Source organism: Panthera onca, chromosome A1 (assembly GCF_046562875.1).
Source record: "Panthera onca isolate mPanOnc1 chromosome A1, mPanOnc1 haplotype 2, whole genome shotgun sequence".
Classification (NCBI taxonomy): Eukaryota; Metazoa; Chordata; class Mammalia; order Carnivora; family Felidae; genus Panthera; species Panthera onca.
The window spans coordinates 184,620,455-184,626,923 of record NC_138339.1 but is presented as its reverse complement, the minus strand read 5'-3'; the positions used below and the strand labels follow the sequence as shown (position 1 = coordinate 184,626,923).

The 6,469-nt window shown below is 34.8% G+C and overlaps 1 pseudogene; it reads right to left on the bottom strand.

The window, feature by feature from the left end:
• Positions 1-656: 656 nt before the first annotated feature.
• On the bottom strand, positions 657-1,908 carry LOC145715553 (large ribosomal subunit protein mL42-like; annotated as a pseudogene).
• Positions 1,909-6,469: the final 4,561 nt, after the last annotated feature.

Below are 6,469 nucleotides of genomic sequence, written 5' to 3'. Positions count from 1 at the left end.
TTTGAATTATGCAAGATGAGTAAGCTCTAGAGTTCTGCTGTACAACAAGTTAACACTGTATTGTGCACTGAAAGTTTTTTTTAAATTTTTTTTTAGTGTTTACTTATTTTTGAGAAATAAGTGAGAGAGGAGAGAGCAGGAGAGGGGCAGAGAGAGAGGGAGTCAGAGGATCCATAACGGGCTCCACTCTGATAGCAGAGAGCCCAACCCAGGCTCCAACTCATGAACCATGGAGTTATGACCTGAGCCCAAGGCTGACGCTTAATTTACTGAGCCACCCAGGTGCCCCTCGCTGAAAAGATTTGATATGAAAGAGTAGATCTCACGTTAAATGTTCTTGCCTCAATAAAAAAACAAAAATTATAACATTCAATAGGATATATTTTAATGATTTGTATTTTTCTGTGTTACCCTGTTGGCTAAATGTCTTATGGGCAAGATACATTATCAGATGTAAATTAAGATTTGTTTTAATTATTAGTAAAATGCTTGCTTTTTTGGAAAATAGAATAAAGATGGGTAGATCTTTTTTTAATGAAAAGACATTTAATTATTATTTTGCTATATAACATATTAATGGATATACTTGATTGCATTTTCTCAAATGGCAAATGAGACACAAAATAACATATTTTTGATTCCTGAAAATCTCAATATCATCTGTCATTTGGAGAATCCGGGTTCCTATAATATCTATGAAACTTTCCGTGAGGATACCAACAGTGCCTAGTAGTAAAGAACATTTTGCTAAGTTCTTTTGTCATGGGTCCTTGCTCAATGTGTTTATTTTATTTTTTTCTTCTAATCTGGTTTGCAACACTTGATTGTGTGTTTCTTCATTATTATGCACAGGATCTGGCGAAGGGATAGGTTTGTCTGTTTATATGGAAGGTCCACAGAAGGGTGGCAACATACTACTATTGCTAACATACTATTCTCCTACCATCAGATGTCAAAATAAGATCTGTGGGGGATGAGTTTAGGAATTCCCTGAGCTTGCACTGATGGATTAACAAGGCATAAAGAAATAGAAAGCCACAGGATGAACACACCCAAATTTGGGTAAACAAGATTAGGTAAAACACATTAGGTAAACAGGGCAAAGACCACAGCTTCCACCTACACCCCCCCCCCCCCCCCCCCCCCCCCCCCCCGCTCCAGGACAAAATATAGGAATAGGAAATCTCAGGATGAAGATACCCAAGATTAGCAAAACAAGATTAGATATTCAGGGCAGAAGCACCCCCCCCCCCAATTTAGTACAATAGCAGAAAGCTGCTTTCATAGGAAAGAAGGACAAAAACAGGTAAACAGGACTTTAGACCACACCAAGGCAAAGTTGTCCAGAGGGGAGCTAATTAGCAAAAGAAAGGTGCCTTGTTGACCCTGAGGTAGCAAGTTCTGGCTTTCTTTCAGCTAGGTCAGTTCAGGTAAACAGGCGGTGCCTCTGTCTGCTGTAAACAACCTTCAGCCAGGTATCAGGATTTTGTTTTGTATTGACCCAAACTCCTAGTACTGCATGTCTTCAAAACCCCCTTTTCCTCACACCCATGAGTTAATGCTCATGGTTTCATTGTCTCTTTGTGCATGTTCATCACGCATGTGCATGCTCATCAAGCCTTCTGATCCTAATAAAAATGGATCAAGGACCCTTCCTCCGGGCTCTTGTCTCCTCCCGGACATTAGCCTCTCTCATTTCAATCCTGAGTCTACTCTTTTGTTGGACAAGAGAGAACTCCAGATCCAGAGTCTATGACAAAGCTCCAAATTGCAATTATAGTCATCTGGAAGAGAAGAATATGTAGATTTATGACAAACACGATATAAAGTTCCCCTTCAAATTGGAGATAAATGTTTCCAGATAGTTCTGTTTAGTATTGCCCATTTTGTTACCACTGCTAATGCCATGGTGAATCAAGATGCTTATCAGGTAGTGTGAAAGAAGATGATATGAAGAGAAACTGCTTTTAAAATCTGCCTCTAGGCATACCTATTTTCATCCCTTGACAGCCACTCACCACAAGCCACTCACCTCAGTCAAGATGGGTAGTTCTTGATGAGTAATAATATGTTTTGGTCAACACTAAAAAGTAAAACACTTGACTTCACTAAGTCAAAGCTAAGATGAGGCACAATTTTTATCCGTTTATGGTTTAGAGTTTTGAAGAGAGAATGTAATTATTAAAAATTTATGCAAATAATTTGTATCTAGAATATTAGTGAAAATATGAAAGAAAACTTTTTGGGGACATTAAGCTAAGCATTGTCAGTAGTTATTTGTAATACCTTAAGAATAATGGGACTTATGCTAATCAAAATATTTCATCTTTAATTTTGCATATTCCATTCAGAATTCTTTTGAAAAGATCCATGGAAACATTTCTCTGACCATTTAATGTGTAATTTTTTCAAATAATTTATGAAATAAAAGAATATCCTTACATTAATATGGTAATTTGTATAGCTTTGGTAGCTGAAAAGGTAATTCGGGAAATAGAAACTGCAAAAGATAATATTGAGTCAGAGAACTGAAATAATTTTCTTTCTTATTTCTACTCTGTTTTTTATAATTAACATAATATTATAATACAATATAAATATTTGATCAACCTCATTTCTCTATATGCCCAAGAGTTTTCTCTATTCTAAGTAATAGTGTTGAAGCCCTATCTATAATCTCAGACTATCTCCTAGCCTCCGCCAAAGTTTCAAATATTCTCTTATTTGAGAATAAGCCCAGTTAAAATCTTGACTGCAAACTCTGAGACACACTGCCAGAATTACTCAGTTAAACAGTTCCTCAATTCCTGACCTAGGAAAAACAAACAAACAGACAAATAATAAGTTTTTGTTATTTTAAATTGCTAAATTAAGAGATAATTTGTTATGCAGCAGTAGATAACTAAGATGCTCTAAGGTAGAATATGCTTTTTGCATATTACGTTTTTTTCCAGCCACTTAGGGCTATTAAAGCCAATTCTAATATAGTATAAATCTACAATTATGTAGCACATTTAAAGCTTTGCTTTTATCCAATGTAGATTAAACTTTGGCTCAAGGAACTTGAAATTCCTCCATCTTCCATTTTCTAACACTAGTTCTTCTGGACACACATCCTTTGGATTGTAAGGTTTGTGAGGATACAGTTTCCTTCTGATTTGTGGTTACTACTTTCCTAGCTTATGTTGATTGGCTGCACATATTTTCTGAGTAATAATCATCCCAAGGACATGTATCCATGTTCTTGTCATGGATGCATATATGGGTTCATGGTGGGCACCTACAAAGATACCCAGCTGCCCAATTTGCTGATGTGGAGGACTTGGTGTTGACCCAGCCTCTTCTACCTCTAGCTTTCCAACCTCTGCTCCCACCAACAATGATCCTTATTCCTGACTTTTTGCTGCAAACTCTTACCTGTTGAGAAGATTCTTTATTTTGGGTATTAGAATACTACTCAACTACATCTACTTTCCACAATGTTCATTTGATCCACAAGAAAATTATACACTTTCACTCACAATATGTGATATGACTGGGTCAACTTCTCTTCGTGATCTTCCCTTTCTGCAGTTTCATTACTTCCTTCTCTGAAATGAACAAGAGAAGCTTTAACACCTTGTAGCAATAATAATATAAAATGAGAAAAGAAATATTTGCTTATGGTTCTTATGTGCACCCTTATTTTTCCCAAATAATTTTCCTGGAAAATCCCTTCTATTTATATAGGAAGACAACAATGAAACACACTCCTTCCCGCTCTATTCTGTGAGAGAGCAACCTTTCAGAAAACATAGTACCCCTAAAATGTTGATGACAATTCCTCTTCCCTCTTACTCTTCTGAAATGGTTGGGGACTTAGTGGTTTTCTTGAGTTCTTCTGTTCTATTTTTAAAGGCCCTACCTTGGTGGATTGCTAGTTGCCACTTATGTTAAGAACATGGAAAGTTTTTGGTGCCTTTTTTTTCAATATAGTCTATAACTGCAATTTATTTGTGTTTAACAGCAAAATACAGAGTACATTGACATTTTCTTATTTTTTCTTTGCATTTTTAATAATTGTGTGGCTTTGAGTAAGTCACTTTATGTCTCTGAAATTTAGTTTTCTCAAATGAGACACTTACTTTGGACTAAAAGATTAATAGCTCTAACATTAATAGCTCTAACCATATATGGTATTGTCAATACCACTGTTATGGCCTTAAATATAGATGTATTTCTTTGAATATATTCCAAGAGTGGAGTCAGAGACATAGGATAATTCTGTGTATAACTTTTTGAGAAAATGCCAAAATGTTTTCCATAGTGACTGAACCATAAGACATTCCTACCAACATTATAGGAGGGTTCCAAATTCTCCATGTCCTCACCAATACTTATTATTTTCCTTAAAAAAATTATACCATCATAGTGGGTGTGAAGTAGATCTCATTGAGGTTTTGATTTCAATTTATTTAATAACTAATATGATTGAACATCTTTCCATGTGCTTGATCGACATTTTATACCTTCTTTGGAGATGTAGGTATTCAACAACTTGGCTCATTTTTTAAAATTGGGTTGCTCAGCTTTTTTGATGTTGAGTTGTGAGAGTTTGTTTTATATTTTGGATGCTACATTCTTCTCAGACATATGATTTGTAATATTTTCTTTCATTCTATAGGTTATCATTTTACTTTCTTAGCTGATGTCATTGATGCACAAGTCTTTCATTTTGATGAATCCTACCTTTTCTATTTCTTTTTTGTTGCCTGTGTTTAGGTATCATGTGTAAAAATTCATTGCCAAATGTAAGGTCATGAAGATTTACTCCTACGTTTTTTCTAATAATTTTAGAACTTGCAGTATAATTTTGAATACCAGAGGTGAATTAGCATTCTGTCTTTTTTCTAACCTTCATGAGAAATCTTTCAGTGTTTAGCCATTGAATATGATGTTAGCTGTGGGTTCTTCATCAAATAATGTCATCATCATTATTTTGACCATTAACTTGCATCATCTGTGGACTTAATCCATAGTTATGGTAAAGGGCAGAAGCAGGGACTAGGCTAAAGACTATGTATGCTTAGCAATGTGTTTGGTCTCAGGAACATCAATCACAATGTGTGACAAACTCGTGTTCAATATGAACAACTGTAATACACTAAGGGATTCTATGTAATTATCCTGAAAATAAAGAGTAAAAGAATAGATGTGTCTAAAGAGTACTGATCCCATGCATTGGGGCCATTTCCTTTGAAACATGGCTTTTTAAATTAGTGGCCATATCATAGACTTCCCAATAATTAGAGTCTATCCCCATTTTTTTGTGAATTCTATATTTGTGTATTTGCCTACTCTCTATAATATTTATTTGTAACCCCTAAATCAATAGTCATTGTGCTTTGGCAGTCATTTGCAGATATGCACAGAACATGAAAAATTTGTATCACTTGATGGAGATGTTCCCTGCTTAGGTCAAATAAGGCTAAGCTCTGCCTTCTTATTTCAGCTCTCACAGACATGACCAAAAATGGAGTTGATACAGAGCAGTGCAGTTTGGTGCAGGAAGCTCTCTGGCTCTGGGGCCAGTTGGATGGGGTTTGAAAAACAACTCTGGTCCAGCCTGCTATGGGGTGGTCTCGAGCAAGTCACTTACTTCTCAACCCATTTTTCTTTCTTTCTTTTTTTTTAATAAAGAAAGTAGACTCTATGAGGATGTATTGTTTTATTAAGAATTGTTTATTGTTTATATTAAGAATATAATATGTGACATATGCGTATATACCTACATGTATATATTTCCCAGAAGCAATAGTTCAATATTTGCTAATTCACTGTTCATGGTTATTTTATAGAACCATACTACCACAAAAAGCAATAATCAATTGTCTTTGTTTAATACATACTTAGTAAATGAATGGCTACTGTACATTGGATTGGTATCCCTTTCAAAAGGGTTCTGATACTCACTAAAATTTAAAGAAACATTTACTTAATGGGTTAAGATGCTATATGTAGAGTAGAAAACAAATGACATGGGAAGACAAGAAAATTAGATAAAATCAAATATAAATCCTAGCTTTGGGGAATAATGGATATATGCATTACTTTGATTATAGTGATAATTTTACAGTTTTATATCTATGTCAAAACATAAAATTATACATTTTAAATGATAGTTTAATAGCACTGCTTATAAAAAGTAATCATAAGTCAAAGAGAAAAGTAGAAGAATAGGTTGCAAGATTGGGAACACATTGGAAGCAAGATGAAATTAATTTCAAATAACTAGGTGCCAATAGAATTCAAAACTAAGACTGTTTATAATAGTGAATCATACTACTTTATTATCATGTTTACATAAAGACCTTCTACTTCACCTCCCAGGATGAAGCAATACCCTAATAAAATTTTTTGGCACCACTCATGAATGTGCTCACTGATGGACTCTTCACAAAAGTGAAGTGACAGATCTGATTGATACAGA